The sequence below is a fragment of the Nicotiana sylvestris genome, chromosome 3 (genome assembly GCF_000393655.2).
Source record: "Nicotiana sylvestris chromosome 3, ASM39365v2, whole genome shotgun sequence".
Taxonomy (NCBI): Eukaryota; Viridiplantae; Streptophyta; class Magnoliopsida; order Solanales; family Solanaceae; genus Nicotiana; species Nicotiana sylvestris.
This window is the reverse complement of record NC_091059.1, coordinates 33,848,640-33,860,700: the sequence shown is the minus strand read 5'-3', so window position 1 is coordinate 33,860,700 and position 12,061 is coordinate 33,848,640.

Sequence of the window (12,061 nt, the reverse complement as noted above, 5' to 3'; positions counted from 1 at the left end):
GTCAACCGGACATTGGCTTATGTGTTAAAGGGCTCGGATGTGAGTTTCGATGATTTGGACAACTTCAGGAGGTAATTTGGGACTTAGGAGCGTGATCGAAATATGTTTTGGAGGTCCGGAGTAGATTTAGGTTTGAATTGGAAAAATTGAAATTTTGGCGTTTTCCGGTTGATAGGTGAGATTTTCATATAGGGGTCGGAATGGAATTCCGGAAGTTGAAATAGGTCCATTGTGTCATTTGGGATGTGTGTGCAAAATTTCAGGTCATTCGGACGTGGTTTGATAGACTTTTTGATCGAAGCGGAGTTTAGAAGATTTTGGAATTCTTAGGCTTGAATCCGATGCAAATTTGGTGTTTTGATGTTGTTTTGAGTGTTACGAAGGTTGGAACAAGTTTGAATGAGGTTATAGGATATGTTGGCATATTTGGTTGAGGTCTCGGGGGTCTCGGGCGAGTTTCAGGGTGGTTAAACGGACCATTTCATGTTGTGAAAGATTGCAGATAAACTATTGTGTATGTTGCAAACAATTGGCCTTCGCGTTCGCGAGTAGCCCTAGCGTTCGCGAAGGGTTGCAAGTGACGCTGAAGATTTGGCCTTCGCGTTCACGAAGGGCTGGGCCATTGAGCTATGCATTCGCGAGAAGGGGAGCCGCGTTCGCGAAGGGACGAGAGGTCAGACGCGTTCGCGAAGGAGGAAAAAGTGGTCAACGTCAGTTTGTGCTTCGCGAAAGCGAGGCTTTGACCGCGTTCACGAAGAAGGTTTTGAATGCCTGGGTAGAATGTTTAAATAGCCATTGTCTGTGATTTTGGGGCTAACTTTCACCATTTTTGGGCGATTTTGAAGATTTTTGAACAAGATTGAAGAGGGATTCAAGGGGGAATTCGGAGGTAAGATTTATAGACTTAATCCTCAATCCTAATGTAATTTCTACTTAATTAATCATGGAATTTAAGCCTAATATTAAAGAACTAGGGATTTTAATTGGAGACCTAAAATTTGGGATTTAAGGGGTTGTTTGTGGTTGGATTTTGGTGCTTTTGATATGAATGAACTCGGGAGTGATAAGGAGTCTATTGATGAAATTTTTGTCGGAATCCGAGGCATGGGCTCGGGGTTCGGGTTTGGCCAATTTTGGGATTTGTGTTGTAATTTGATTTCTTTCGAGTGGGCTTTGTTCCCTTAGCATATTTTGATGGTTTTGCACTGATTTTCGTTAGATTTGGAGCATCCGGAGGCCAATTCGAGAGGCAAAGGCATTGTGGGCTAGAGATTAGACCGGATAGAGGTGAGTAATGATAGTAAATATTGTCTTAAGGGTATGAAACCCCGAATTACACATCATTTTGCTATATTGAGGTAACGCACACGCTAGATGAGGAGTGTGGGGTCGTGCACCGTTGGGGATTGTGACTTAGTCCATCCCGAATGACTGTTTTACCGCGTATTTAACTGAAAACTATTTGTTATCATCATGTTTTGGGCTGAATGCCATATTTGGGCCTCGTGCTAACTATTTGGACCCTTAGGAGATTTTTACTGATAATTCTTCACTGTTTTGGCTTTATACTTGTACTCAGTCATGCTATATTCTACTGTTTTCATAACTCAGCCATTTTTACTCTGTTTTAACACACTAAATGATATTCTAAATGATAATTTGAGCTGAGCATCATATTTTAATGTTGCCCAAGTGGCTTATGAGATTCTGAATGAGTAAGGCCGAGAGCCTGTATTGTGAGGATACACTGAATTATGATTTTAAGGCCGAGGGCCTGAGTTGTACGCCACGAGGTGGCTTGATATAAGGCCGAGAGCCTATTGATTATGCCACGAGATGGCTTGATATTGGTCTTGGCCGTAAGTGGCCCCTCCCGGAGTCTGTACACCCCCAGTAAGCGCGGGTACCTATTGTGGTATGAGATATAGCCCGAGGGGCTGGTGTTGTTCCATGATATTTCCCGAGGGGCGTATTTTGTTGCCATTTTGCCCGAGGGGCCGATTTTATGTGTTTATCTGTTCTAGCTGCTTTTCACTTAACTGTTAAACTGTTAAAAAGGTGTTTTAAAGAAGTTTCTTCTAAACTAAGGTGTCTTTATATGTTTTCACTATTTCATTGCTTTTACTAGTTTTATACTGCTTCTTTAGAGCATGTTGATGTGCTTTTACGTGATTCTTATAGCTCAGTCTTCATTTATTATTATTACTCATTGAGTTAGAGTTCTCACTTTACTCCATGCACCCTGTGTGTAGATTCAGGCGCTTTCGGTCCCGCTAGCGAGTGTTGATTCTTCTAGCTCGTGTGGATTCGAAGATTCACTAGGTAGCTGCTCGGTGTTCGCAGCCCAGTGCTTCTCCCTCTATCTTATTTTCTCTTGTTTTAGTTCTGTAACAAACTATGCAGACCCTTCCTATTTTGTAATCAGTTAGTAGATGCTCATGACTGGTGACACCCTGATGTCGGGCTTTGTCTATTCCACAATTGTACTGTCACCTTATTTTGGGGTTATTGTTACATTAAAGACTCAATTTGTATTATTTTAATTGTTTAAAATGAATTGGGAGTGTGTCGGCTGGCCTTGTCTTCACGAGAGGCGCCATCACGACCGGGTCTAGGTTTAGGGTCGTGACAAGTTGGTATTAGAGCCTAGGTTACATTGGTCTCACAAGTCATGAGCAGGTTTAGTAGAGTCTCGCGGATCGTACGGAGACGACTGTATTTATCCTCGAGAGGCTGTAAAACCTTTAGGAAAACTTCATATTCTTGAAATTCTTGTCGTGCGAATTTGTTGATCCGAGTACTAAACTTCTATTATTCCATTCTCTCACAGATGGTGAGGACACACGCTACTAGTCAGGATGGATGACCACCAGTACTACCAGCTGTGGCCACTAAAGGCCGAGGACGCGGTCATGGTCGCGGTAGGGGCAAGGGTATGGGCCGCACAACAGCTAGGGTAGCACCTGCAGATCCACCAGCCGCCCTAGTTCAGGATCAGGTCCTAGTTGTGGACACTCCAGCAGCACCAGCTCAGGCACCAGCTGTGCCTATTGTGATTCCGGGTCTTCAGGAGACCTTGACTTAGATTCTATTAGTATGTACTGGCCTAGATATGGCAGTTTCAGTTACTATAGCCGCAACTACTTCTTAGGCCAGGAGAGGCACTCAAACTCCCACCGCTCGCACACCTGAGCAGGTTGTGCAGGGACTTCAGACACCAGGGGCACATCCAGCCCAGGTGGTTGCAGCTGCTCAGGTCTATGTAGCTCCTGCCATGCCAGAGGATGAGCAGCGTAGGTTGGAGAGGTTTGGTAGACTTCAGCCTCCGACTTTTAATGGTGTAGAGGGCGAGGATGCCCAGGGTTTCTTGGATAAGTGTCAGCGAATTCTTCGCACATCGGGTATTCTGGAGACCAGCGGGGTCGCTTTCACTACTTTTTAGTTTTCTGGAGCTGCCTTCCCTTGGTGGGAGGCTTATGAGAGGTGTAGGCCTGTTGGTGCAGCACCCCTTACCTGGCAGCAGTTCTCCGTTCTCTTTTTGGAGAAGTATGTGCCGCAGTCTTGCAAAGAGGAGCTGCGCAGACAGTTTGAGTGGTTGCGTTAGGGATAGATGAATGTGACACAGTATGAGATGAGGTTATCTGAGTTAGCTCGTCATTCTATTTGGTTGGTTCCAACAGATAGAGAGAGGATTAGGAGGTTTGTGGATGGCCTCACTTATCAGCTTTGTATTCTCATGACTAGGGAGAGGGTGTCTAGTGCTACTTTTGAGGAGGTTGTTGACATTGCTCGTGAGATTGAGTCAGTTCATCGCCAGGAGCGAGATGAGAGGGAGGCCAAGAGGCCTCGAGGATCTGGTAGTTATGGTGGTGCTCCTTCGAGAGGTCAGTTTCAGCATGGCAGAGGCCGTCCATTCAGGCATGCTCAACCAGCTCGCCCAGGTTATCGTGGGACGTCATCGGGTCATAGTTCTCATAATTCTCATCAGAGCCAGTCATTACTTAGTGTCCTTCTAGCTCAGAGTTCATCCCGTGCTCTATCAGTTCAGGGCTCTTCTATGCCCGGTGTATCTTCTAGTCATTTTGGTGCTAGGGTTTCCCTTCAGTCCCCGTCTCCAGCACCCGGGAGTTGCTATGAGTGTGGATGGATGGGTTATATGTAGAGGCAGTGTCCTCATCGTCTTGAGGGTCCATCTCAGCAGAGAAGTCAGCCATCGGCTTCAGTACCAGTTACTTCACCACCACCTACCCACCCAACTAGGGGCGGAGGTCAGTCAGCTAGGGGTCGCCCTAGAGGGGGAGGTCGATCAGGTGGCGGTCAGGCCCATTTCTATGCACTTCCAGCTAGACCCGATGCTATTGCCCCCGATGCTGTTATTACATGTATTGTCTCAGTCTGCCACAAAGATGCTTCTATATTATTTGATCCCGGTTCCACCTTTTCTTATGTGTTATCATACTTTGCTCGTTATTTGGATATGCCCCGTGAGTCTCTTGTTTCACCTGTTCATATATCTACTCCGGTGGGCGATACTGTTGTTGTAGACCGTGTGTACCGGTCGTGTGTGGTGACTATTGGGGGTCTGGAGACCCGAGTGGATCTTTTGTTGTTATGTATGGTAGACTTCGATGTTATTTTGGGCATGGATTAGCTATCTCCGTGTCATGCTATTCTGGACTGTCATGCTAAGACAAATACATTGGCTATACCGAGTGTGCCACGGATTGAGTGGCGAGGTTTGACTAATTATGTTCCCAGTAAGGTAATCTGATTCTTGAAGGCCCAACATATGGTTGGGAAGGGTTGTCTTTCGTATCTAGCCTTTGTGAGGGATGTTAGTGTAAAGAGTCCCAGTATTGATTTTGTTCCAGTTGTGAGGGCGTTTCTCGATGTGTTTCCTACAGACCTGCCGGGCATGCCACCGAATAGGGATATTGATTTTGGTATTGACCTGGTGCTGGGCACTCAGCCCATTTCTATTCCACCGTATCGTATGGCACCAGTGGAGTTGAAGGAGCAGCTTCAGGAACTCCTTGATAAGGGGTTCATCCGGCCTAGTGTGTCGCCTTGGGGTGTGCCGTTCTATTTGTGAAGAAGAAGAATGGACTAATGAGGATGTGCATTGATTATAGGCAGTGGAACAAAGTAACAATTAAGAACAAGTATCCTTTGCCTCGCATTGATGATTTATTCGACCAGCTTTAGGGAGCGAGAGTGTTTTCCGAGATTGATCTACGTTCAGGTTATCACCAGTTGAAGATCAGGGACTCGGATATTCTTAAGACAACTTTCAGGACCCGATATGGTCATTATGAGTTCTTGGTGATGCCTTTTGGGCTGACCAATGCCCCAACAGCATTTATGCATTTGATGAACAACGTGTTCCGGCCTTATCTCGACTCATTTGTCATAGTTTTCATTGATGATATTCTGGTGTATTCGCATAGTCAGGAGGAGCACGCGGAGCATTTGAGAGTTGTGTTGTAGAGATTGAAGGAGGAGAAGCTTTATGCAAAGTTCTCCAAGTGTGAGTTTTGGCTCAGTTCAGTGGCTTTCTTGGGGAATGTGGTGTCCAACAAAGGTATTCAGGTTGATCCGAAGAAGATAGAGGTGGTTCAGAGTTGGCCCAGACCGTCCTTAGCCATAGAGATTCACAACTTTCCTGGTTTGGTGAGTTATTACCGCCGGTTTGTTCAGGGATTCTCATCTATCGCATTGCCCTTGACCAAGTTGACTCAGAAGGGTGCTTCATTTATATGGTCGGATGAGTGTGAGGAGAGCTTTTAGAAGCTCAAGACAGCCTTGACCACAGCTCCAGTGTTAGTTTTGCCATCAACTTCAGGTTCATATGCCGTGTATTGTGATGCTTCGAGAGTTGGTATTGGGTGTGTATTGATGAAGGAGGGTAGAGTTATTACTTATGCTTCTCGTCAGTTGAAGCCCCATGAGAAGAACTACCCCGTTCATGATTTGGAGTTGGCTACCATAGTTCACGCGTTGAAGATTTGGAGGCATTATTTGTATGGTGTGTCTTGTGAGGTGTTTACGGATCATCGTAGCCTCCAACACTTGTTCAAGCAAAAGGATCTTAATTTGAGGCAACGGAGATGGTTGGAGTTGCTAAAGGATTATGATATCACTATATTGTACCATCCAGGGAAGGCCAATGTGGTGGCCGATGCTTTGAGCCAAAAGGCAGTGAGTATGGGGAGTTTGGAATATATTCCAATTGGGGAGAGAGCTCTTGTAGTTGATGTTCAGGCCTTGGCCAATCGGCTCGCGAGGTTAGATATTTTGGAGCCTAGTCGGTTATTGGCTTGTATGATTTCTCGGTCTTCCTTATATGATCGCATTAGAGGGCTCCAGTATGATGATCCTTATTTTCTTGTCCTTAAGGACAGAGTTTAGCACGATGATGCCAGAGATGTGACTATTGGTAATGATGGGGTGTTGAGGATGCATGTCGGATATGTGTGCCTAATATAGATGGGCTTTGGGAGTTGATTCTGGAGGAGGCCCATAGCTCACGGTATTCCATTCATCCGGGTGCTGCGAAGATGTATCAGGATTAGAGATAGTATTATTGGTGGAGGAGAATGAAGAAGGACATTGTGGGATTTGTAGCTCAGTGTCTCAATTGTCAGCAGGTGAAATACGAGCATCAGAGACTGGGTGGCTTGCTTCAGCAGATGGATATTCCAGAGAGGAAGTGGGAGCGGATCACCATGGACTTTGTAGTTGGGCTCCCACGGACTTTGAAGAAGTTCGATGCTATTTGGGTGATTGTGGATCGGCTGACCAAGTCCGCGCACTTCATTCCTGTATGTACTACCTATTCTTCAGAGCGGTTGGCAGAGATCTATATCCGAGAGATTGTTCATTTGCATGGTGTCCCAGTTTCCATCATTTCAGATAGGGACACTCAGTTTACTTCACAGTTTTGGAGGTCTGTGCAGCGAGAGTTGGGTACTCAGGTTGAGTTGAGCACAAATTTTCACCCTCAGACAGATGGACAGTCCGAGCGCACTATTCAGATATTGGAGGACATGTTGTGTGTTTGTGTCATTTATTTCGGAGGGTCATGGGATCAGTTTCTACCGCTCGCATAGTTTGCTTATAACAACAGCTACCAGTCGAGTATTCAGATGGCTCCATATGAGACTTTGTATGGGAGGCAGTGTAGATCTCTAGTTGGTTGGTTTGATCCGGGTGAGGCTAGGCTATTGGGGACAGACTTGGTGTAGGATGCTTTAGAAAAAGTGAAGGTAATTTAGAAGAGGCATCGTACAGCGCAGTTGAGATAAAAGAGTTATGCTGACAGGAAGGTTCGGGATGTGTCCTACATGGTTGGGGAGAAGGTTCTATTGAAGGTTTCGCCCATGAAGGGTGTTATGAGATTTGGGAAGAAGGGTAAATTGAGTCCTCGGTTCATTGGGCCTTTTGAGGTGCTTTGGAGGATTGGGGAGACGACTTATGAGCTTGCTTTGCCACCCAGTTTGTCGAGTGTGCATCCGGTATTTCATGTTTCTATGCTCCGAAAGTATATTGGGGATCTGTCTCATGTTCTAGATTTCAGCACGGTTCCGTTAGATGATGATTTGATTTATGATGTGGAGCTAGTAGCTATTTTGGAGAGTCAGGTTCGAAAGTTGAGGTCAAAGGATATAGCTTCAGTGAAAATGCAGTGGAGAGGTCAGCCCATGGAGGAGGCTACCTGGGAGACCGAGCGGGAGATGCGGAGCAGACTCACCTATTTGAGGCTTCAAGTATGTTTCTTGACTCGTTCCAGGATGAATGTTTATTTAAGAGGGGGAGGATGTAACGACCCGACCGGTCGTTTCATGAGTTGCCGCTCCGTTTCCCCTATTTCTGCTTCTTATTTCTTTGTTTATTGGTTCGATGTGTGATCGGATTGGTTGGCTCGGGTTCGAAGAGGTTTTGGTAAGGTTTGAGATACTTAGTCTCTTTTGAGGAAGCTTAAGTTGGAAAAGTCAACCGTATGTTAACTTATGTGTTAAAGGGCTCGGATGTGAGTTTCGATGGTTCGGACAGCTTCGGGAGGTAATTTGGGACTTAGGAGCGTGATTGGAATGTGTTTTGGAGGTTCGAAGTAGATTTAGGCTTGAATTGGCGAAATTTGAATTTCGGCGTTTTTCGGTTGATTGGTGAGATTTTGATATAGGGGGCAAAATGAAATTCCGAAAGTTGCAGTAGGTCCGCTGTGTCAGTTGGGATGTGTGTGCAAAATTTCAGGTCATTCGAACGTGGTTTGGTGGACTTTTTGATCGAAAGCGGAATTTAGCAGATTTTGGAATTCTTAGGCTTGAATCCGATGAATTTGGTGTTTTGATGTTGTTTTGAGCGTTCCGAAGGTTGGAACAAGTTTGAATGAGGTTATGGGATATGTTGGCATGTTTGGTTGAGGTCCCGGGGGCCTCGGGTGAGTTTCGGTGTGGTTAAACGGACCATTTCATGTTGTGAAAGATTGCAGAAAAACTATTATGTATGTTGCAAACAATTGGCCTTCGCGTTCGCGAGTAGGTCCTCGCTTTCGTGAAGGGTTAGCAGGTGAGGCTGAAGATTTGGCCTTCGCATTTGCGAGGGAGGTCCCGCGTTCGCGAAGGACTGGACCATTGAGCTACACGTTCGCGAGAAGGGAAGCCGCGTTCGCGAAGGGTTGGAGTTAGGAAGCATCGCGTTCGCGAGAGGTCAGACGCGTTCGCAAAGGAGGAAAAAGTGGTCAACGTCAGTTTGTGCTTCGCGAACGCGAGGCTTTGACCGCGTTCGCAAAGAAGGTTTTGAATGCCTGGGCAGAATGTTTAAATAGCCATTGTCCGCGATTTTGGGGCTAACTTTCACCATTTTTTGGCGATTTTGAAGATTTTTGAAGAGGATTGAAGAGGGATTCAAGGGGGAACACTCGAAAGTAAGATTTATGGACTTAAAACTCAATCCTAATATAATTTCTACCTAATTAATCATGGAATTTAAGCTTAATATTGAAGAATTAGGGCTTGTAATTGGAGACCTAAAATTTGAGATTTGAGGGGTCGTTTGTGGTTGGATTTTGGTGCTTTTGATATGAATGAACTCGGGGAGTGATAAGGAGTCTATTGATGTAATTTTTGTTGGAATCCGAGGTGTGGGCCTGGGGGTCGGGTTTGGCCAATTTCGGGATTTGTGTTGTAATTTGATTTCGTTTGAGTGGGCTTTGTTCCGTTAGCATACTTTGATGGTTTTGCAGTGATTTAGGTTAGATTTGGAGCATCCGAAGGCCGATTCGAGAGGCAAAGGCATCACGGCCTAGAGATTGGACCGGATAGAGGTGATTAATGATTGTAAATGTTGTCCTGAGGGTATGAAACCCCAGATTACACATCATTGTGCTATATTGAGGTGACGCACATGCTAGATGACGAGCGTGGGGTCGTGCACCATTGGGGATTGTGACTTAGTCCATCTCGAATGATTGTTTTACCGTGTATTTGACTGAAAACTGTTTACTATCATCATGTTTTGGGTTGAATGCCATATTTAGGCCTCGTGCCAACTATTTGGACCCTTAGGGGATTTTTACTGATATTTCCTTACTATTTTGGCTTTATACTTGTACTTAGTCATGCTATATTCTACTGTTTTCATAACTCAGCCATGTTTACTCTGTTTTAACACATTAAATGATATTCTAAGTGATAATTTTAGCTGAGCATCATGTTTTACTGTTGCCAAAGTGACTTATGAGATTCTGACTGAGTAAGGCCGAGGGCCTGTGTTGTGAGGATACACTGAATTATGATTTTGAGGCCGAGGGCCTGAGTTGTACACCATGAGGTGGATTGATATAAGGCTGAGAGCCTATTAATTATGCCACGAGATGGCTTGATATTGCTCTTGGGCCGTAAGGGGCCCCTCCCGGAGTCTGTACACCCCCAGTGAGCACGGGTACCCATTGTGGTATGAGATATAGCCCGGGTGCTGGTGTTGTTCCATGATATTGCCCGAGGGGCAGATTTTATGTGTTTATCTATTCTAGCTGCTTTTCACTTAATTGTTAAACTGTTAAAAAGGTGTTTTAAAGAAGTTTCTTCTAAACTAAGGTGTCTTTATATGTTTTCACTGTTTCATTGCTTTTACTAGTTTTATACTACTTCTTTATAGCATGTTGATGTGCTTTTACGTGATACTTATCGCTCAGTCTTCATTTATTATTATTACTCACTGGGTTGGAGTACTCACTTTACTCTCTGCACCCTGTGTGCAGATTCAGGCGCTTCAGGTCCCGCTAGCGAGTGTTGATTCTTCCAGCTCAGGCGGATTCGGAGATTCACTAGGTAGCTTCTCGGCATTTGCAGCCTAGTGCTTCTCACTCTATCTTATTATATCTTGTTTTAGTTCTGTAATAGACTATGTAGACCCTTCCTGCTTTGTAATCGTTTAGTAGATGCTCATGACTGGTGACACCCCGATGTCGGGCTATGTCTATTCCGCAATTGTACTGTTTTACCTTATTTTGGGGTTATTGTTACGTTAAAGACTCAATTTATATTATTTTAATTATTTAAATGAATTGGGAGTATGTCGGCTGTCCTTTTCTTCACGAGAGGCGCCATCACGACCGGGTCTGGGTTTAGGGTCGTGACAAATTTGCTATAACATGTTACATCTTTCATTGTTAAATTTACTCTCATACACTCTTATTGACGTTATTAGCACTTGCTCTATACTTTATTGTTGTAATTGCTCTTATATGCTTTAGTTGAAGTTACTATTTCCCTTATTGTCTTGTTACCCCTTTTATTGTTGAATTACTCTTACTTGAAGTTGTTATTTCTTGGAATATCTTCTTGTTGAGTTATTGGTTGAAGTTGTAAAAGCCATTATCACATTGAGATTGAAGTTGTTAGTTGTTGAGATATCTTTCCTTATTGAGTATCCCTAATTCATTTTGTTATTATTGAGATTTTTGTACACATTGTGATTGAGTCATGGGCTATATGTTGTGGTAACATTGGTATTGTTAATTTGGCAAGTGTTATGGTATATGGGAACATGTGGTGCGAGTTGGTTATTGTGTTGTGATATTGATATGCATGCGGTAGTATAAGGATAAGGGTTGACACACATGCGGTGAGATAAGGTGGGATTTATACGCATGTTACTAGTAAGGGCATTACTTGAAGCCACACGGTGAGATAAGGGGGCCAAAATGCATGCAGCTATTTCGGAAAAATATTTTTAAAAAATAAATGCAAGGCTGACGTGGTGATATAAGGAAAGATTGTGATTCAAATTGTGAAATGTGAATATGAGGCGTGGTACCTAGGTTGTGATTCTTGTTGTACATTCTATGATCTAAGAGGCTTGTTGGTTGAACCATTCTTGTTGTTTTCTTCATTGTCTTACTTGTATTTGTCCGTATTTGATTACTTGTTGTTCCCATCATGTGTTCACTTCTTGTTGCTTTTCTTGCCTTAATTTCTGTTATTAGCCTACATTTTTATACATGCTTTGTTATTATTCATTTCGTCATTTTCCGTTATAGGTCTTTATTATACTCTATTCTGTTTATCTTGTCCTAGTTGGTGTCTTGACCTAGCTTCATCACTACTATATTGAGGTTAGGCTTGATACTTACTGGGTACCCTTGCGGTGTACTCATAATATGCTTCTGTATATTTTTTGTGCAAATTTAGGTACATCTGCTCGTGCCGGACGTAAGTGAGCATTCAATCATTTCCGGAGAATTCAAGGTATACCTGCCCGAATCTCGTAGGCCTCGGAGTCACCTTCCGTCATTCTCTTATTATTGTTTATCCTCTATTTAGACAGTGTTATAGTAAAGAATTTTGGTACATTTTGTAGAGCTTATGACTCAGTCTCACCGGGTTTTAAGAATATTGTATTGTGGTTTAGTATTGAGATTTTTATGAGACTTATCAATTTATATTATATTTTTAATCGTTACTATCTTTCTTATTCTCTTGTTTATTAGGCTTACCTAGTCTTACATACTAGGTTCATCACGATATCCTAAGGGAAGAAATTGGTGTCGTGACAACGA